The sequence below is a fragment of the Triturus cristatus genome, chromosome 5_2 (assembly GCF_964204655.1).
Source record: "Triturus cristatus chromosome 5_2, aTriCri1.1, whole genome shotgun sequence".
NCBI classification, from domain to species: domain Eukaryota; kingdom Metazoa; phylum Chordata; class Amphibia; order Caudata; family Salamandridae; genus Triturus; species Triturus cristatus.
This window is the reverse complement of record NC_140588.1, coordinates 482,433,698-482,455,914: the sequence shown is the minus strand read 5'-3', so window position 1 is coordinate 482,455,914 and position 22,217 is coordinate 482,433,698. Positions and strand designations below refer to the sequence as shown.

Below are 22,217 nucleotides of genomic sequence, written 5' to 3'. Positions count from 1 at the left end.
CCTTCTAAGAGGCCCTGCAGCGCCACTCTGCCTATTGCTTAAAGATTCAGGCCTCCCCTCCCCCCGAAATCAGCTCCACTCTGCCTAAAGCTTAAAGATTCAAGCCCCCCCCCTCCCCCCGCCGCCGAAATTTAGCTCTAGTTGCGCCTCTGCTTGCGAGGCACTGGTTTTGCGGATGCTTCTTTACCCAGTGAATGCGGCCCCCGAGGAATAACAACAGGCGGAATTGCAGTTGATTGCCAACTGTCTGTTGTTTTACACGAGGGCCGCATGGAAAGGGCTGGCGGGCCGCAACTGGCCCGCGGGCCGTACTTTGAGTACCGCTGCTCCATGTGCTGCCTGGTGATGCTGGAGCAGGTCTTGTGTGTTTCCCCCGTAGGTTTCACTCCTCATCAGCACCTGCATTGTGGTGCCACAGTGGACTTTCTATTAGGCAATGCAGCATACTTTAAGTGTGAAGCGGACATGCCCTGAGAGCCTATGGACCTCTTAGTGTTGTATGGGTCCGCCATGCTTCGGCGCACTTTGATGGGACGATCCACTTCTTGAAGGATACGTTTCAAAAGGATCTGGTGTTTGTTAGAGACACTACTGACTAACCAGGTGCCGAAATGCAAGTGCTTTGGTGCCTGAATACCAGTTCAGAAATCTGTTTTCAGTAGGAAGGGGTTCATCCTGTAGAGCTGACTGTCTTTGCTTTATGGCTGATATGAGTTTAGAAGCTGTGGGAATGAAGACTGTGTATAAGCCCGGGGACTTGGCGCTGTTGATAAATTGATCAGATTCATCTCAAAAAGTCAACTTTGCCTTTGCTTTATCGTTTACAGCTATTCCAAACCTAGTTCCTCTTAAGAAAAAACATGCTTATGGATTCTTAGTGTAATTTAAATTAAGTAAAATAGCAATATTGCTGAGTCCGTGCTAGTCAGAGTGGACAATGCTGTTATTGGTGTATCGTAGTGTTAGTTTGCACCAACTATCTCAACTCTGAGCCTCTCTTCAACTGAATACTCAGTTTTTAGGTCTCGGCTGCGAAGGCTGCGCTTGCGCAGTCTCGCTCCGAGATTTAATGTTTTCAGAAGAGGGGCTTGAGCCCGCCCCTCTTCTTCCCTCTTCTCCATTGGCTGGCCTCTTAAATGCTGGTCAGCCATTGGAGAAGAGCTTTGTCTCTCCAAACAAGCCCCGTCTTTTTCGGATTCGGGGGTGTGTTTTTTCGATTCTTTATCTCTTCTGGAATGTAAACATTCCAGCCAATGGCAAGAGGAGAGAAAGAAAAACACGCCCCGAATCCGAAAACGCCGCTGCGTTTCTCCGAGGCATTTCTGCTTGACCTTGGAGAAAGGCGGTGGTGTCTTCCGGTGCCCTCGGCTTGTAAACAGACTTCGTGTCACTTTCCCTTGCTCGGACATCACAGGGACTCCCCCGCTGCGGGCTCTGCTAATAAGACTCCTTCCTGCTCTGTATCCACTTCTGCAAGCCCCGGGAGGGAGGAAGGGGGCCTCCCTCCACTCCGGTGCAACAAGCCACCTTCCCTCTACACTGAGCCCCTATAGCCTGTTTTGTCAGCTTTGTTTGGAGTTGCTGTTTTACGCATGTTTTTAGTATATAGCAAACGTCCTCCATTGTGGCGGCCTGTGTCTGCGTTTTGTGTCCCTCCACAGGGGCTGAGTGGATTTACAAAGGCGGCAACAGCAGCACATGGAGTTTATGGTCTAAAACGGGCTGTTCCTAAAGTAAGGGCAGTGTTTGGAATGCGTCGTGCCCAGTGCCCTCTGCTGCTCTCAGAAGCGGTGCCTGGAACTTACAATGATGAAAGGCCGCCCTGCTTAAGTATAAATATTATTTTGCTTGTAAAGAGTTAAATGATGCTCTCACCACCCTTGCTTGCCGATGTACATTTTTCCTACTTTTTGGAGGCGTGGATTGCATAGGAATTGGGGTGAGGGTATCTAATTAACAAAACCCCCCTGCTCGCACACTCAGGGGCCTACTGGAAGTGTTAAAACAAATATAATGTTGCAACCAATCTAGGGTCTTCAGGGAGCTGGCTGGTTTGGCTACACATTTCAGTCATTTCCTTCCCTTGGTGTCTTTACATCTTGGAATATCTGCTAACGAGTAGTCAACGTCGTGGCCTTGTTGTAAAGCGCCGCGTAAGCCTCTCATGCGCCTCTTGGCCCCGGAAACGGTTAACGGTGAAATGTATAACAAGAGTATGTATACCAGTGTAGAAACAGGCGGGTCTCGAGGGTATTCCGAAAAAGTCAGATTTCATTCATGCGCTTTAACGGACGGGGCGCTTGAATCGCGCCAAGAGGAGGTGTACCGCTTAAAACACGCCAGGCTGGCTTGAATTGGACACTTTCTTGCAGACTTCGCCTACACCCCGGCCCGTGTCTTGAGAGGGCCCTGAGGCCTGTCCTGTTTTTTTCATTTTTTTTTTTTTTTAGATTTGGCAGACGAGTGCTGGACGGCAGAAACCCGCCCTGGCCCGGGGGAGGGGGGGGGGGCTTGTTTCACCGGGCACGGGACACTTGCAGGAAGACCCCTCTGCCCAGGGTCCCTTATCCGAGCTCCGCATAGTGGGCTGGACCTAGGGTGAGTGGTAAGGGCCCAAGTGCATTTCAGACTCCATGGGGGAGGTGGTTGCGTTGGAGTGGAGGGTGAAGGCCTGGTCATTGGGGACGGGGAGACAACTATATTGTCTTAGCTGAGACTGCTTGCTTAGAAGGTGGCACTCCCTGCTGCGTGCAGTATCTCTTCATTTCTGTCGTCACTGCCCCGCCTCTACAATCGTGATCTGCCCTCTTGTCTCTCTCACCCTCTTTGGTTATTTTTCTCCGTCCTTGCCCTCTCTTTATTCCCCTTTCTCTCCCCACTCCTTTTTTTCCTCTCTGTTCCCCCCCCCCAGTCTTTCTTTTCTCTCCCCTTTCTCGCCACTCATCCCCTTACTCTCTTCACCATGCTTTTCTTTGCCTCCTTCTGCTTTATTTATCTCTTTCCTCCCTCTCTGTGCCACATGGGCCTGTGCCTCCTAGAAAGGGCCCTGCTTGACACACAGTTCTTCCGGTTGCAACACACAAAACCTTCCCCTTTCAGTGGCAAAGACTTCGGTTTTGTTCCTGAAGCAGAGGTCTTGGGGTAGGGAGTGTTTGGGTGGGGGCGGTGTTTGTGTGTGTGTTTGTGTCTCCAATCTGTATTATGTCGCTTTTATTTTTTTCAAGGTCTTTGAGCCAGCGGGGTGCGGAGACGCCGGCATCCTAAAAACGGGCCCTGAAATGATAGCTATAGAATAATGTCATGAGCAATGCCAATAGCTCTAACTTTAACAATGCCGAGACCGTTGCATTGTAAATGCTTGTTAAACTGTGAAATGTTTTGCCTGTCCTGATTACAAGGCCTCACACTTATCCGTATGATGCTGCATTTTTCTTGGCCCTATGGGCACACTTTTTGTCAGTTAATAACCATCTAGAATCACTATGTTTGAATGTGTCAGCGACACGTATGTTGAGTTTTCTTTTCTTGAAGTGAATGCGTCTGTGTCTTAAAAAAAAATATATTCAGTGGATGTTTTACTGCAATTGTCCAAATCCAAAGTTTATGAATTGCATCGTGAGTTATTAGTGCACTGAACGTAAGGCCTGGACTGAGATACAGCCTTGGTGACTAGTCCCTGAACCTCCAATTTATAACGTAGATGCATTCATTGTTAGATGAAAATGGGTGACTATCACTACATTGTGTTACAATATGCTTGACCTGAGTATTAATCCTCTATTGTCATTGCACCACCTCTGTCAGAAAAGCAAGCCTCCTCCGCCCTCTTTCAGCACAGTGTGAAAATCAGACTGTACACTTTGTACAGACTATGCACTCAAGAAGCATGGTGGTCCAGGGTTAGCCGGTCTCAACTTTGAAGGTTGCAGGTTAATGTCCTGCTGCAGTTGTGATGCGATTGACTTCACTGGTTTGACGAATGATAACAATCCTGGTTTAGCCTGCTTATTTTACAATATAAATTAAACGGTGGATGTTTAAAAAAATGCAGTTAGGCCATCCTGCTGGATTGAGGAGCTCTGCTGGTAGAGATTGTAAAGGCTTAAAGTAATGTTGCTTATGAGAATCGATCTACAATTTGCAAATTTTTTTTTGTGCAAGGACAGATTTAGATGTTCAAATCAAGCAGTTGAGTGCCAAATCCCCCTTGAGACTGAGTGAGAAATCTCAGTACCATATGGCTTGGTGAGGCAAGAGTTGTAGGGTAACACATAGTGGTGGAGCAAAGCCGTGCAGTTTGTCACACATTAAGGACACCCATTACTATGCTGTCCATCTGCATCCTTTGAAGAGCACAATGAGAAAACAAATACGTAATTTATTGGTCTTAGGCAGTAGCGGTCCGTGGAGGGAGTGACGGTGGGACAGTGAGGCGGGGCGGGGGAGGGGCAGGGTGGGGAAATGTAAACACCGGAATATGGATGAACGGAGGGAAGTACACATTTAAATAAATAAAACGAATTTCATTGCGCGCTGCATCGCATTTTGCGATGCAGCGCGCGCAAAGGAATTTGTTTTATTTAAATGTGTACTTACCTCCGTTCATCCATATTCCGGTGTTTACATTTCCCCACCCTGCCCCTCCCCCGCCCCGCCTCACTGCCCTACCGTCACTCCCTCCACGGACCGCTACTTGTCTTAGGGTCACATCTGGGAAAATGTAATTTAAACTATGTGATTCCTGCTAAACCCACAAATCACTTATAAATCCACCATTATTTGATCCCAATGTTTCAGATCATAAACATTATTCACCAAACTGTAGGCTATTGACTTTCTCAAGTTAAAGCTAACCTGTTTTGCGGTGGTTGCACATACTCTGAATTCAAACCATGACTCTTAAAATGTGAAGGTAGTTTTAGGCACGTCTTCCTGAAAGAGGAAGCTGCTTTTGTATCTTGCAGCTAGGAAGTGGTTAGATTGTTGAATCATCCAAATCTTCCTTCCGTGTTTACCTAAAGTTGTAAACGTTCAACAGTAAACAACTGTTTATACTTAATAAAGGAAGGGGAATGCTGGTAATGCTCTCATTGTCTTGGCTTTAATAAATGTTGCAGATATGCTCTTTAGCTCTGGCCTAATCTTTCTTAGTCACATCTTGTAATCAAAATAATCCATGATATGATATTATAGGTGTTTAAAGAAAGCCACACCAATTGGTATCCACCAGCTATCAGGAGGAGCTCAGTTCCTCTTTTCTGTGTTTTGCCAGGTTTGTTGCCTAGGAACCAAAAGAGTTAAAATCATGTGACTGTGACACATCCCAGGTGTGCGAGCCACCATAACATTGCATGCTGGGACTTCAAAGCTGATCTTCAGATGATCCAGGTCACAGAATGTTGAGAAAATGTTGTCTCAAAAGACAAGTGTTTCCATTTTTCAATGGGCCACTAGCCAGTTGTTAGGGGATATATTTCTATCGGTCCTTTCCATGATATCTTTTTACACACTAGTGACGTAGTCCCTCACAGTCAATCCTGCCAAGTACCACGCATCAGGCGTTAGACTAACGCATTCCAGTGTGGTGCTCCGTTTCGTTGCACTGAAATGCATTGTCACGCATATCTGTATATATCTCCGCTTTCACTTAAACACTGGAACTGAGTGTGTGGAGGCTGGCACAGACGCCGTTCCTGCAGGCTTGGGGCGCCGCACTCCAGTTGAGCTAAAGCGCTGGGCTGGCAGGCTCACAGTGCTAAAATGTATCTTTATCAATAATTCCAGTGGCACCGCGTAGTTCTGAGTCAGACAGCCTGACATCACGGCCGGACATATTGGCCAGTATCTATTACAGAAACAGCCAGGGCCAGTTAGGTTATTTGATACATTAAGTGAAGGTGTGGCCGTGGTGCCACAGAGAATTTGTGAGGAAGCCCGGCAGCTCACTGGTTTGCAGGTGGCGCCTGCTGCAAAACATGGTGCTTGGCTCCGCTCGCAGCACTGCTGTCTGCTGCTGACTCCACTAGTACTTGCAGCAGCCTGGCCGGGCCTCCTGCACTGTGGTGTTTATGTTATGGCCGCCACGCGGCAAATTCAATATTGCTGAGCAGAGCCTGGCGGGCCCGAGGGAGAGTGCAGTGGACGTTGTCGGAGTCATGACTGTGTCACACTGACTGGTTATAGTGCGGCCGCCTGCCAGGAGTCAGGACAGACATAGTACTTACAGGGACAGGCAACCTGAGCTAAGGCGGGTGGCTTTGCAAACCGATATGATTGCCGCAGGGTTTGCTCGGGGCCTGAGCATGGCAGCCTGCTGCAGAGAGTCGCCAACGCCACAATCGTGCTGCCTGGCTGAAGATCATTCAATTAAATTACCAACCACTTGCCACCCACCAAAGTTTCAGCGTTCATAATAGCACAAATTATTCCAATGGAAGCACGCGTTCAGGCAACTGCCACTGCCTGCAGAGTATGTGGGTGCTCACTGACTGGCCAAGGAGATATACTGGATCCGCACCGACTAACTGTTCATGATGTTGTTGGAGCCTCCTGGTGTTGGGCCGGGTCATGTTAGTCAGTCACGTAACAGAGAGAGGCGCGAGTTCTGAGGGTGCTCTCCAGATTGATTTTGCCAGCAGGTGGGGGGGTGGGCCCCTCATTGGCCTACAATCTGTGTTTTGCAACACTAGGCAGGCTACAGTGTATGGTGGGGCTTCACACATCCTGCGGCATGGCCGTTCTGTTTCTTTAGTTATTGCCGCTGCCTGCTGTGCTGCAGTAATAGAGTGACACTGCACGCCCGGTGATTGTTCTAGTGGGGTGATGGCGCTCTAAGGTAGTACGCAAATATAGGGTGAACTTAGGCGTAAGTGCTGTGCAAAAGGGTAGAGAGAACCACCGCTCTCCCTAGATTGTGGTAAACCACAGACAAAGAACTCCAAGGTCCCCTGCACACGCCAGTGGTACATAGATTAAAGTTGGACTGCCCAACTGGCCTATGTTTGTCCAAGCAGACCTAGACACTATTGCCCATTACACAAAGTATTCGTAGTCTTTAGTCGTGGGTGATTAATTGCAGTATTTCCTGGGTGACTGATGTGTATGTTCTCTCATCCGCTTTGCAAGCTGTGTGTATTCTGGACATATGATTCTCTTTTCTTAATGTTCTCCTCTCGCAACACTTGATCCATTCATTGATAAGGATTCTATGTTTGAACCTAGTAAATGAGGTGCGCTCTCTCAGAACTCGATTACGTATCCAGCATGGGGATAGGACTGTGTCTGTAGGTCCTGTCCCTACTCATGAGTAACTAATTGGGATGTGTTATGCTACTCGCTGCTTTCCCATACCATCATACTGTGTGCCTGTCGCACCATGGTTTGCTGGAATCTCCTTTAGTTTGAAACACAATGCGAATTTTTTCTTGAACATGGCTAAAAGTCGGGTGTGACTGTCTCTTAATGTTGCCACTAGTTTAGGATTTGATACTCCTAGGTTTTGATCTCTCCCCATATAGTTATACTTATATTATGGATGACTGGCTTTTACGTAATAATTATCCTTCACAGCATCTTGGAACAAATTAACATTAATAGACCATACAGTCCCAAAGCGATCAAGTTGATTTATATGTATTCCTTATAATCACTCAGGGAACTAGCTTCTATAATTGTTCACTCTATTCAGAGTGACCATGAAACCCACTCTCAATATGACTGCCACCCGATCGAGTAATAGCACTTTGACATCCCGGATGGAGGATAGCTTTCTCTACTGAGAAATACGATTGGTTACCGTAGGTGCCTTAATAGAATGCACAAAACTTAATAATCACCCACCACTAAAGACTACGAATACTTCATTTAATGGGCAAATGTTTCTAGGTCTGCTTGGACAAACATAGGCCAGTTGGGAATTCCAAGATGGCCGACGTGCCACCATCGGTACAGCCTCCAATTAACAGATCAGCAATTTCATCATTTGTCCTCTCTCTATTTTGCCTATTTTCCTACTTCAGGAGAGAAGATAATTCAACAGGTGAATGCCGTCCCTCTCACACGCAGGAGACTTCACCAGCTGCTTCACCGGTCAGAGATTCCTTTGAGGGTCTGAACACTCATGGCCACAACCTCCTTTTCGGTTGGGTGGCTCTAGCCGCTCATTGCTATGGAGTACTCCCTACATAGGAGTTTCTCCTCAGTAACTCGACCTATTTGTTCGTGATTCCACTCTAGGATCGGGTGACCAGCGGCAACACTATCAAAGCAGGCTGACAGCCATAACCCTACGAATGGGGTCTCACAATAATTAGTAACTGCATATTCTGAATACTCGTCTGCTTCACAGAATATAGGTATGTGCAATTAATATTACTATGTTAAAGTTTTTAGAGCCCTAGCTTCCCTGCCATAATACCGACCTTTGATTATTACTTTGCGACTTATCCCTGTAGAATGTGCTTCATGAGGAAAATGTAATTTAATTCTGGTCTCTGTTACCCTCGAGACCTTCTACTACTATTTACCTTCGGGACGGAAGTACAACAGACAATAAGGTTGGTTTTATTACTATCCATCCACGCATTATGTGTTTTCATGTCATGGTTGGAGTACTAATCTCTCCGATTCAACAATTTTCCCTGCTTTCCTATAGGACCGTAATCATAGGAATTTAGGTAACTCTAGCCCTTTTTTCTTTCAATACTTGCATGGACTTTAAACTGGTGACATTAAGTGGTGGATAAGCCCACAAATTAACACTTCCACCATGCACAAGTCAGCATTCTAAGTAATGAAAGTTGCCATGCCGTAGGGCATTAATGACTGTTTAGTTTGTCACAATACCATACAACCACATTAATGCTGTCACAATGATAATTATTTCAAAGAACAAGAGCGACCCATATGCCCTTGTGAACTGGGTATTTGCACGAAACAATGTTCACAAGGAACTCATTTCATACAACATTATCAGTTCATCACGCAGAAATGACTCGCAGCTGGTTAAGTCAAAATAACGTTCAAACAATTTTAAATAAGACCTTAAATCTATTAGATCATGGCAAGAATTAATTACCATATATGATAACTGTAATTTAATACACAAAAGAAGCCCAGGAGAAAGATTATTTACTTCAGCCGAAGTAAATATGATTTATTTCTTATTCATCAGTTGCACTGTAGTTATTGATCTTAACACAGTTAATTTTTATTATTGCACTACAAGCACAACATAGTGAAGGGGTGAAAAGTGAGTCCCAGTGAAGTGATCTTAGCCTAAAAAAGTGAGATTAAGTGAGATTGAGGGAAGGTAATTAAAAACAACAAAGAGGAGCTTCCAATAATATGATGAATCTTTCTCGCCCTCTCTTTGTAAATGTCGACGGCGTTTCGACCCACTCTTGATATGTGGTCTCTTCAGGACAGCTTATCTGGGGACCATAACATTTTTTATATGACTCTTAGTCTTGTGTGCCCACAAATCTGGGGACGGGAACCTCTGGGCAATGCAGGGCTTCAACCGCGCCATCGGAACCTTCCATTGAGAAGTCCGACCGGCTGACGCTTAATGTATTATTCATCATACGCTGCTTTTATAATTTATGGTTTAAATCTTTTATTGATATTTCAAAACACAGTGAAAGACACCAACCAAAGAAATTATCAGCACCCTGTGCATGCACAATAAGTGGCCGAGCCCCTTACCCCTGTTATGGTATTCAAAACTGGGATCGATTTTGCCCCCCCCCCCCCAGAAAACATTTTAGGAAATTCCAACATGGGTGCCATCAAACAGTAAATTCTATACCCCGCCCCCCCCAACCCCTACCCATCCCCTCCCCTTGTTCCATGTCCATCAGCCTCACCCCCCATTATCTCAACTAGACGCGATCTCTCCCCCTCAATCTACTCCTCGGATAAGCGCAGATAGCGTGGGCAGGTGACCTCTCTGAACTCCGAGGACAACAGCGCCAGAAAGGGTTTCCACAGCTCCCCGTATTTGGAGCCCTCCCCCGCCTACGTTAGCGTAAGCTTTTCCATGCCGAGGACATGCCATAACCTGTGTAACCAGCCTGTGAAAGTTGGAATGATGGGGGTGCGTCAGTGATTAAGTATGTTCTGTGTCGCTGAGCCAAGTGCTATGGCTATCTGTCGCCCCCTACGCGACATAAGCGGGTAAGTCAGAGGGTTTGGGAGGTCCAACAGTATATACGCCGGGAAGCGCGGTATCGTTGTGTGAAAGTGCTTTTTTTCCTTTTTTTTGCATATTTATATAGCGCGAACTCGACCCGAAGGTTTTGGAGCGCTTTACATAGCACCGTATTTACATTACACATTCAGGCACGGGGAGATTAAGTGATTTGCTCAGAATCACATGATGTAGACGCGACCTCGAGGCTCGAACCCTGGTTTCCTGCACCAGAGGCGGCAGTGCAGCCTACGGACCACATCCTTCATCTAACACCTGGGACCAATATGGCTTGATGTGCTCACACTCCCAGAGCAAATGGGTCAGGGTACCTATCCGGTCTCAACCCCTCCAGCACTTCGCATCCCTCTTCGGGTCCATAGCGTGCAGACGTTCCGGGGTGTTATACCAGTACGTCGCGATCTTTGTGAGTGTGTCAGTGAGTCCCATATGGTAGGCTGAATGTCTGGCCCTATAACAAATACCCTCCCACTCCTTTTGCGTCAGAGTTCTACCCAACTCCCCCTCCCATCGCGTCCTACCCGGGTTGTAAGTATGTGCAAATCTAACCTGCAGCATCCTATACAGATCAGAGATGAGCTGTTTGTCCGATGTGCTCGTTACAAGCCATCATTCATATCGGGAAAGCCTTCGATCTGCAGATGGGCGAACCCGCCCGTCAAGCGCCCAGTGTCGGACCTGTAGGTAGCGAAGCCGTTCCGCTTCAGGTAGCCCGTATTCCTGCTTAAATTGCTGAAACGGGCGCACACCGTCTGCGTCATACATATGGTATAAGAAACGGCATCCAGCCGGTTTCCAGCTGCCGAAGGCTACTGAATCCATCCCCGGGGCAAACTCCGGATTGTCGAACAGGGGAGTAAGCGGGGAGGGGAAGGTAGTGAGCTCGTGGAGTGTGTTAACCCGGTCCCATATCTCCAAAGGTACACGGGTGATGTAGGAAGCGTAGAGGTTAGGGGGTCTATGCTGTTTGCGGAGAAAGGGAATTTCCTGCAGGGGTCTTACTGCTACCGCCTGGTCCTGAAACAGCCAGTGCTTCTCCGACTCCCAGCGGTTCCATTCCACCAGGTGACGTAACTGGGTGGCCCGGAAATAGAGCTGGAGATCAGGAATCCCGAGGCCGCCACTGTCAGGTGGGAGAGTGGACAACAACCGCTTCATGCGCGGCTTTCACCCGTTCCAAATAAACTGGGCCAGCTCTGATTGTGTCTGCTGTATCCATCCGGTAGGTGGGTACAGGGGAATGGTGCGGAAGAGGTACAGGATCTGCGGCAATATGGTCATCTTGACCGCCGCAATTTTGCCCAGTCAAGAAAGGGAGTAATACTTCCACTGCCCGAGTTCCCGACGAATCTTCTGGCGCAAGGCCGCGTAGTTGAGAGCCACCACCCTTGGAAGCGTAGAGGCCAACTGAATCCCCAAGTATGTGGCAGTGCCTCACGCGGGTTAGATAGGGACAGCAACACATCATCCGCGTAGAGGCTGATGGTGTACACATATCCCCCAAACTTAATTCCGGAAACCGCTGGATTTTGCCTGATCTTCTGGGCAAGGGGTTCCATGTAAGCGGCAAAAAGCAGCGGCGATAACGGACACCCCTGCCTCGTGCCTCGCTCTATAGGAAAGCTGGAGGACGTGTGGCCGTTCGCACAAACCGCAGCCGACGGGAGCCTGTAGCAATTAAAGATATGAGTGCGAAATTTCTCTCCCAAGCCCAACCGTATCAACACCTGCTCCAGATAAGGCCAATGAACGCGATCAAACGCCTTTTCAGCGTCGATCGTGAGCAGCATATATTCTCCCATCGTGCGTGATGCCTTTTCCACCAGATGCAAAACCCGTTTTGTGTTGTCAGGTACTTGACGCTCTGGGATGAACCCCGCCTGGTCCGGATCAATAAGACCAGGCATACAGGGTGCTAGTCGGCTGGCCAGAATTCCCATATAAGGCTTAAGATCGACGTTCAACAGCAAAATGGGACGGTACGCCTCACAACTGGTCTGTTCTTTCCCCGACTTGGGAATAACTGCTACAAAAGCCCCCAAAAGGTCCGAAGGGATCGCCCCCGCGGCCGAGAAGGAATTGAAGAGTTGGGTGAGGACGGGCGCTAGCAAACCGCAGAACTTCTTATAAAAAATAGCAGTGAAGCCATCCAGCCCGGGGCTTTCGCCAGTTTCATCCGGGAGATGGCCGCAACTACCTCCTCCGGGCGAATATCTCGGTCAAGCTGGTCTGCCTTGTACTTGGGCAAGGCTGGGAGCGTGACCGAATCGAGAAAAACGGCTCCATTATCAGGTGTTAACCGGGAGCCAGCGTACAGATTAGCATAAAAGTCTCTGAATGCCTCAGCAATGTCCCTGTCCTCCGTAAGCCGCTTGCCATCCTCTTTACAAACCTCACGTACGCCCGGGCGTTTTCGGACCTCCTGCAACTTATGAGCGAGAAGGCGCCCGCACCTGTCCCCCCCCCCCCCCCCCCCCCCCCGGTATAGTAGGCATGCCTCAATCGCAGGGCCGCAAACTCCGCCCGGTCCCGATCGAGAGCCGCACTGCTCTGAGCTGGCGTCACACTCTGGGGGCCCCCGTCCTCTGATGGATGTGCTCCGGTTCCCTAGTTTTTAGAGTGAGTTCATCCCACTTACTTTTGCGTTCTAAATTTTCAGCGGCCGAGATAGGAATAAACTCTCCCCTTAGGACTGCCTTCAGCGCCGCCCACTGCGTCGCTAATGTTGTGTCAGTGTTGGCATTATGCGAGAGAAAATCAGTGATGGACCGTCGTATCTGTGCTACTACATCGTCCCGGTGTAGCAGAGCATCTCGGAGGCGCCACACCCTGTCAGGCCGCACTACTGGAGGTAGGGTCAACGTGGTAAGCACCGGCGCATGGTCGGAAAGGGAAGCCACCCCAATCTCAGCCCCTGATGCCATCGCCCTGACAGAAGAGGAGGCCAGGAGATAATCCAGCCGAGCATATGTCTTGTGCGCATGAGAATAATAAGAAAATTCCTGGCTATGCAGATGGAAGCTGTGCCACAAATCGCACAACCCCAAATCGTGAAGACGATCAAGTCCCGCCGCCGAAAGTGCGCCGGTCTGGTTTGTGCGTTGGGAAGATCTGTCGCATACGTTATCAAACACAAGATTCAGATCCCCACCCAGGAGAATATTGCGATCACTTGTTGTTGCAACCTCCGTGAGAGTGGACTGCAAAAATCGCTCCTGACCTTCGTTAGGGGCATAAATAGAGCCAATGGTGAAGGTCAAGGCACCCAGCGCAAATCTATAGGCTAATAACTCTGTCTCTGATTTCCGCCTCCTTCTGCAGGACTTCCACCCCCCCCCCCCCCCCCCCCCCACCCGAACCGCTGGGCCACTAGGATTGCCACCTCGCAGACTTAGAGGGGCCAGAGGAGAAGAGCTGTGTCGGGAACTTTCGAGAACGGAGCCGGTGACAATCTTGGGCCAAGAGATGAGTCTCCTGGAGGAGACAGATGTCAGCCTGTGAGTTTTCTAAGCACGACAGTACAGCTCTACGTTTTACTGGGTTATTGAGACCCCGAACATTGAGAGTTAGTACTTTAAGCGTATGCGGGGGCATTCACGTTATCCAGAAAACCCAGGGATCGCCAGTCAGGCAGCCCGTCACAGGAAGGGGGAACAAACCCTGAGCGAACGGTGTGTGTTCCCAGCGCCAATGAGGCCACGACTACTCCTTACAACGATGGACGTGGAACCCTATACCCCCCCCCCCCAACCAAATCCTCCCAACCCTACCCAACAACCCCAACATCTGAGCAAGAAAGGTCAGAAACAAGTGTCCTTCACCTTCCGATGAATGGTAAGTCAGTGACGTGAGGTCGAGTACCACAATAGGAAGGCCACACTCCTGCCGACGGCCGGCACTAGAACCAGAGAACCGAACAGTCTGGAAGCCCAGCCGAGATCAGCCGGATGGGGATTTGTTCAAACCCGCGTAGACAGTCTCTAGAGCTGCTTGTTGGCCCCTGAGGATCTTCGCCACTGGGGGTTTCTTGGCGTGCCGCCGCCGCCCCTGCTGGCGCCACCCGGGCCTGTTGTCCTTTGCCTCCCCGGGGGAGCCATCATCTCCACTGCCATCTGTCGGTAGCTCCACCCCAAACAATTGAGCCGCCTCTGACAAAGAGCGTAACTGGTATAACGTGCTGTCGATGCGGAACACTAGGCGGAAGGGGTGGCCCCAGCTGTTGGAAATGTTGCGCTGCTTAAGGTGCGCCGTGATAGGCTTGAAGAGTCTACGTTTATGGAGCGTGAGTGCAGAGCGGTCCTGATAAAGGACTGGCGCATGGTCGCGAAACACCACCGGATGTTTTTGACGGGCCCTGCGTAATGTGCCCTCCTTGGTGCGGTAATCTTGTATGCACACCAAAATGTCGGACGGTCTCGGAGTTCCCACTCTATGCGCCCGATCGATCCGTAGCTCTGTCTCCAGCGGTCGATCTAATATGTGATTAAAGGGTTCCTTCGTTAAGTTGAACAGATCTTTCGAGTCGTCGGTCATCTTTACTCCCCTTATTCGTATGTTATGGCGCTGGGACTGATTTTTCAGGTCTTCCACATGGGTCTGGAGGTCGACCTGCTGATCACGGATCCGGATGATCTCCTGTTGCAGCGCCGCCAGTTCCGTGTCGCGCCCATTACTTTTGCCTTCTAACGTGGCGACCCTCTCCCCGATGCTGTACACATCCCTGCAAACTTCTTTAAGCTCCGTCGTGAACTCCTTATGTAGGTTTTGAATGTCCGCTCTCAGGGCCGCGAACATGGATTCCAGGAAGGACTTGGTGATGTGCTCAGCACCCTCCGCCTGCGCGGGTAAAGGACTGGTCGCACTCGTCGCCATGTCGTCCGGCGAGTGGCTGACCGGTACTTTTGCGAAGAATTCCTTTAAGGTCTTGTCTTTACGACCCTTACGGGGAACCATAACTTGCCTCCGTCCAGGCTAACGTGAACCCCAGCGAACGCCGTCTTCTGGATCTCTGCTCCTTCCTGCGCTGCTGGCGCCGCAGACGAGGAACATCACTCCACCCGGGCCGCCGTCCACCTCTGGCATCCCGCCGATCACTGCCAGCTCCACCCCCCTGGACCGTGGCTCCTCGTAATCCCTGACTCGTCGCTAGCTCAAATGCCACCAGGATCCAAAGTAGGGGAGCTTCCCTCCATGCTGCCGCGCGTCCTCCGCCTCCACCCTGTGAGGCTTGGCAGTCCCTAGGGCGGCGCCTCGATGTCTGGCTGCGTGCTTGTCCCCCGGGGCCCTCAGCTCGCCGTCCTCCTCTGCAACCGGTGTCGCAGCTACCTCCGGAGTGCGTCCCCGCTCCTGCCGGTGGGACCCCCGCACCCCCGACTCTCACCGTCGGCTCTGCTCCAAGCGTTGTCCACACCTGTGTGTCCTGACCACCCAAATCCAAAGCCCCGCAGGGCCGCCGTCCTCCGGGGTGGTTTGAGCGTTTCGCAACAAGGTCACTCAAGAGCGTCGTCCAGCCTCATCCCGCGCCAGCCCCCAGGTGTCTCTATTGGCGGCGCTCCCTGCGTGTTAGGATCCGGGGCACTATGGCCTGGCTCAGAAACAGTCCCGGGGCCCCTAGGCTCCTCAGCTAGCTCCACCCGGCAGTGCCACGCAGCTTTCCGCCGATCACCCTCTGGCCTCCCAGCCCATCCAGTAGTCAGTGAGGCCCTGTCTCCGGCAAGCGGCAGTGTTCCCGCTAGCTTCTGAATTGGTGACCAGCTCCGCCGCAGGTTTGAGTACCAGCCGCCTCCGTTGTCTCCGCTCACCGCCGGGGCCCAGATGTCCACCCAACCGTCTAGGGAGTCTCGGGTGGCGCCCCCACTAACCTGTCAGCCGTGTCCGCAAGCCTCCCTCGGCCCAGCACCGGTCAGTCACCGCCAGTCCGGGAGCTCGGCGGCCCCCCCCTGCTCTTCGGCTCTGCTCCTCACCTGGGAGCTGCGCTGAACCGGCCTCCAGGCCCACCTGCAGCGCCTCTTTCACCGGCAACGGGCGGGGACTCAGGGTCCGCAGCAATCATCCACTCTCGTTCTGTCCAGCACCACTGGTGTCACCCTGCCTCCTCCCCGCCGGCCGGGGGGCACGATCTCCGCTACTCCGCCTGCAGGCCTCCAACGTCGTCCCACTGCACTCCACTGCTCGGCCCTCTGGCCCTCCGATCACCACAGCTGGGCCCCCTCAGGCATGCCACGACACTGTCTCCCAGCCGTGGGACACCCACCTCTCTGCAGGCCCTGCCCTGGCAACCACGAGGCCCGCGCAGCGTCCGTCTGCTGCTCGCTGCCTTCACTTCCTGCTCACGGCAGCTCGGCGGCTCTGCTCCAGGTCCCCCGGGTCGTTTCAGTCACCACAAGGCGCAAGGGGAGCGCCACCCCCATCCGCGGCCGCCGGCACTGCCCACTCTAGGCCCCGGTGGAGGAGGCCTCGCTTGGCTTCCACTCCGGGGCCACACGTCAGCGCCGCTCCGCTGCAGAGCTCGGGAGGCGAGCCCCCCCCGGCCCCCACCGCCACTCCGGCTGGCCTCCCGCTCGTGTTTGACCCTCTGTGGCTCCCTGGCCGAGCTCAGTTTACGGATATACGGCCCAGGGGCCGGTGCTTCAAACGGCCGCCGGTGGGAGCTTCGAGGCAGCACGTCCGTTCACCCCGCCATCTTCGCCACGCCCCCCTGCACCTATAATTTAAATTGAATCCTCAGAGAGACGCCAACTCTAACCTACCCCGAATTAAATCGGTCATAGCGCGGTTGAAGCCCTGCATTGTCCAGAGGTTCCCGTCCCCAGATTTGTGGGCACACAAGACTAAGAGTCATATAAAAAATGTTATTGTCCCCAGATAAGCTGTCCTGAAGAGACCCCATATCAAGAGTGGGTCGAAACGCCGTTGACATTTACAAAGAGAGGGCGAGAAAGATTCATCATATTATTGGAAGCTCCTCTTTGTTGTTTTTAATGACCTTCCCTCAATCTCACTTCATCTCACTTTTTTAGGCTAAGATCACTTCACTGGAACTCACTTTTCACCCTTTCACTATGTTGTGCTTGTAGTGCAATAATAAAATTTAACTGTGTTAAGATCAATGACTACGGTGCAACTGATGAATAAGAAATAAATCATATTTACTTCGGCTGAAGTAAATAATCTTTCTCCTGGGCTTCTTTTGTGTATTAAATTACAGTTATCATATATGGTAATTAATTCTTGCCGTGATCTAATAGATTTAAGGTCTTATTTAAAATTGTTTGAACGTTATTTTGACTTAACCAGCTGTGAATAATTTCTGCTTGATGAATTGATAATGTTGTATGAAATGAGTGCCTTGTGAACATTGTTTTTTGCTTCTTGTCACAATGATAAGTCACACAATTTTACTAGTGCTTTCCAATCATAGTTTTGTTCCTCATTTGATAAAGAATCTTTTTATATAAAAAAAGCTTTGAGGTGTTTGACATTGTTTATAACAACTTGGGTTTCCACATGTGTTAAGAAATCATGTGTACCGTGCTGCTTTTCTCTTATTTCTCATGTTGCAATGGGTGTCTGCCAATGGCGTTAATTGTCTTATACCCACTTTGTTACAATTGTGTATCTTATATATTTCTTAGCCCTGAAGAAGTCGCTGTCTACTTTATGGTAGCGACAAAACACGTGTTGGCTAGGCTAAGACTCTGTACAAAGGAACGCACAACAAGGACAATAAATCCTGGAACCACACAGAGCAGTGGATGAACAGTGTTTCTTTCTTTCCTACACTCATTGCTCTACTAACTTAAATCTATGCACCACTAGCGTGTGCAGGGGACCTTGGAGTTCTCTGCAGTAATAGGGTGCCTCAACATGCACAACAGCATGGATTTGCCGGTGAAGGTCACATAGCTTACGCAGACTATCAGGCTTATATTGATTAATTAGCAGCTGAGAGAATCGCGCTGGTGCCTCTCGCCATAATTGTTCTTCGAGTTTTTGATCCTGGCTTGGCGCCTTGCCTGTTGTTTTCTGGCAAAGACACCACCTCCATTGGTAACTTGCCACTGAGCACCATATGCAGATCAGCACAGGCTGACAACATGTGCCATCAAGAGACAAGTAGCAACTCCCACACTGCATGACCCCTTGCAGTGCTCTTTACTGTGTTGAGGAGGTCGTTGTGGCATTGCACTACATTGTTGGTTTCCACAGCCGGCCTGTGCTCAGGCACCCTCCTCAGCCCACAAGCCAGCTGCCTGGCCAGGCATTGCTGGCCCGGGGCCCATCGGAAATCATGGTTGTTGACTGACAAACAATGTATAACTTACCTCCTGTCACATGTGTTTGTTTTGGGAGCCCAGGGCACAGTGTTTGTCCGGTCAGAGCTTGGCCACAACGGACAGCGCACAAGTTTTTAAGTGCGACAACCTGTCAGCTGGAGCACTGTCGACCACCTCTGAGTTCCTCTGCCAGAGGTCTGACTCCAGTATCAACAACTGGGTCCCTGAAAGAAAAGGCTGGCTGCAGAACTGACACAAAAACACCAGCCTGCCTAACAACCGAGCGTGACAGCAGCAAAGCAGCAATATATGAAACACCTGACAGTGTCTGCATCATTTTTAAGGGTAGCCCAGTGGTAAGTCAAGTGGCCATTCAGAGCTTCCAGTTTGTTATGGTGGTGGGTGGACCGTGCCGTGATACTGTTAGTAAGGTTTGGCAACACCAATAGGCCTGGGTTGTATTTGACGTTAGTTCAATCTGTTTGTCATGTCGATTATGGCCCTTCCATTTCTGGTGCCCTGCAGCAGTTTTAAGATTTTCTTAGTTTTTAGTTGCTCATTTGTATGTAATTTCTCATATTTATATGTTTCCTTCGCCTTCTTTGCTTGATTTTTGCTTGCGAGAAAGTGTCACTCATAGTCGTTCAATGTAACTCATCATTACACTGAAATTATGAAAATGTCACACAAAAAATCTGAAACCTTGGCAGCTATACAGTATGTACTTGGCTGATTCTATCTTGTTGTTTACTTTTAGAATCAGTGTAGGTTTTTTTTCTTTTTTTTTCGTAGTTTTATATAGCATGCACTTGAGCCAAAGGTAACAGAGCGCTTAACATGAGCACCAGTTGCGTTACTCAAGCACACATTCATTTTTTTTGTTTGGCACAGGGAGATTAAGTGAAATGCTCAGAATCACAGGATGTTGAGCTTCATTGCCGAGATTTGAACCCTGTTCCCCAGATTTGAGATCGACCGCCCTAGCCGTTTGGCTACATCCTCTCCCCTAGTTATGATTGAAAGGTCGGAATGGCATATGTCTTAAGTTCTGCACCTAACCAATGTGGATGCATTTGCTGTTGTGATAGCTTGATAGTCATTGGTGGAATACATGAGTTTCAACCTGCGGTTGGACTAATCTCTTGTACTAGGTCATCGTTGGCTGATATAATCAAGCTGGTGAGCACCTTCCTTTTCAGGTGGCGTCAAGGCAGAGATTCCTTATGGAGCGGTAAGGCAGCAGCCTTGGAGTGATATAGAGTGACGGCACAAAATGATTACAAAATGCTAAAATAATTACCCTCTTGAAGGCATGTTGTGCATTCCAGAAACAACATTTTCATTTGGCCTGGAGTGATGAAACTCCTTACATTGTTAATGGGTAGACGAGTGAGCCGTGGGTAACTGGCGGTCAAAGTCTTGGACAACATCTTCAATGAGTATTGGTAAATCCGTGCGACAACCCAGGAAATTACAAAAGTATTGAGTAGTGAGTGAGCTATGCGTTTTTTGAAGTCACACAAGGATCAGATGTTTTATTTCTGGCTAGAGAAATCTCTTTACCCTAAACTGTACTACTTGTAGCCATGTACAACTTCTTACTCCCACTGCAGTGGTATTTGATTTGTTGGAATTCGAACAATTTGATCTCTTTGATTTCAACAATAATAAATAATAACTGAATAATTTCTTATAGTGAGTAAATTTCTGGGTACTCAGTACTGAACTAACATTTGCAGCAAAGTGGCTTATTCAACGGACTGGGATGGAAGAAACAATGCTGGTCCCACTGAATGAAAGATGTTGAGCTAGACTCGCCTCCACCCGCAAGCTGACATTTCACAGGTCCATGGCCCTTTCATATTTTCATTGGGTGGATTCTACTTCACTGTTGGGCAGATGTGCTCATTGTGTGTTGGAAAGATCCATATAGTTCATAACATCGTGACTAATCTTTTAGTTGATATGGCTGCTTATTTTTTCTGGCACATTTGTCCTTAATCTCTCATGCCAATATTGATTCTCGGGTGCAGTTGTTTATTCTCTGGCACGGTTAGGAGTATTCCTTCGAATGGCGGAGTATTTGTTATATCTGCTTGATCTCTGGCCCACCTGGATGCTGTTCACAGGGACAGGCTGAATGATTATTTAGCATCATTTATCTTGTTCTCCTGTTCACTGTTGACTTTATTCTCTAGCACAGGTAGAATTAGTGCTTGGAATAGCAAAGTTTTTTTAATGTCATTATCAGTTTATTGTTCCGTTTGACCTTTGGCGCAGAAAGATGTTTTTCACTGGTACAGGCTGAATTATTTCATGGGTCACGGTTGCCTTTGTTCTATGGCACAGGTAAGAGCAATGCCTGAAACTCCACTGTATATTCCCAGTTAAGTCCATTTTGTACATTGGCTTGCTCTCTGGGATAGTTGGGTTTATTCTGCAGTTAGGCGTGCTCAGGTGCCGAATTAGGCATGCTCTGTAGTACACATAAACAGGCTGTCTGCCCCTGGAACCACTATTTCGTGGGATAGTGCAGACTGTGTGTTGCAGCCTCCACTGTCAGCTGTTAGTGATTGATGGCCAAAGGTGGCATGCATTCCATTTTGATGTAGATTTCTTATTCATCAAAGCTGATCAGTGGTCTGCGAGTGCGTGTTTATTTTTGTTGCCTGGATTAGTTGGGTGGTGATAAGATTTCCAGGATGCTAATTTATAACACAATGTGGACTTTCACAATTTATATATTCTCTGGACAATTGGACTCTGGTGACCATTTTCTTCTCTCACACTTGGCACAGGAAGAGCTGCACGCGTAGCGGCGTCACACGTGCTTGTCTGAGGTAATATCGGTCCGCAGACTGCGCTCAGTACAGCCCCATCAGCTGTTTTTGCTGGTCATTCACCTCTGCAGTGACTTGATAAACGCTCCACACCGCATGCTGCACTTTACAGCACTGCCTTCCACCAGGCCACCGCTTGCTTTCGACAGCTCTTCTCTTTTTTTTTTCACTTTGTGGCGTCACCGGCTTAGGCTGTGGCTGCACACGTGCTTTTCCCAGGAGATCTCTGTTCCTAACTGGTTTCACCCAGTACAGCTCCATATGATGTTATTGTCGGTCATTGACCTCTGCAGTGACTCATGAAACGCACGCCACTGCATGCTGCCATTCACACTCGTGTCTCCCCCCGGTAACTGCTGAATGTGTTCGTTTTTATTCCAACCAGCACTTTTCTAAACTGTCAGCTCTGCGGTAGGTGCTGTCGACACTTAGGCAGCGAGAACATACACACACACAGCTGCAGTTAACGAAGCCGGGAAGCGATCCCTGAGCCCATTTCGTTGATTTAGCCAGTGCAGTGTGTTTTAGTTTCCCCTTATTCTAATTGGCGCTTTGTATTCCTCGCCGAGTGCCTCATACGGGGAAAAAACGTAGCCCGCAGGCGCACGTGTTTACACTCCCTGCTTTCCATTTGTGGTGCAGGCAAACCTGCTTTGCAACAGCAAGAGTTTCGTTCACGAGTGATCTATTAGACAGTGACCAGTCACCGGGCCCGTGTATCCTGGAAGTCCGTGCACCTGCGATTGCGTCACACGCTCGGCGTCCACTCCTCGCGGAAACTAGTAATTATACTAGGCCTGGGCGGTAAATTCCGTTCCGTTCGCGGACTTTGCGTAATTTCGCGTTCCGCGGAGAACGCGAAATTGCCCAAAAATCTGCGTTCCGCGACTT

At 49.4% G+C, this 22,217-nt stretch overlaps 1 protein-coding gene across 1 annotated transcript in view; it reads left to right on the top strand.

Annotated features, from left to right (window-relative positions):
• Window positions 1-22,217, top strand: part of EEPD1 (endonuclease/exonuclease/phosphatase family domain containing 1) — a 250,630-nt gene that overhangs the window by 16,293 nt on the left and 212,120 nt on the right. The window lies entirely within an intron of this gene.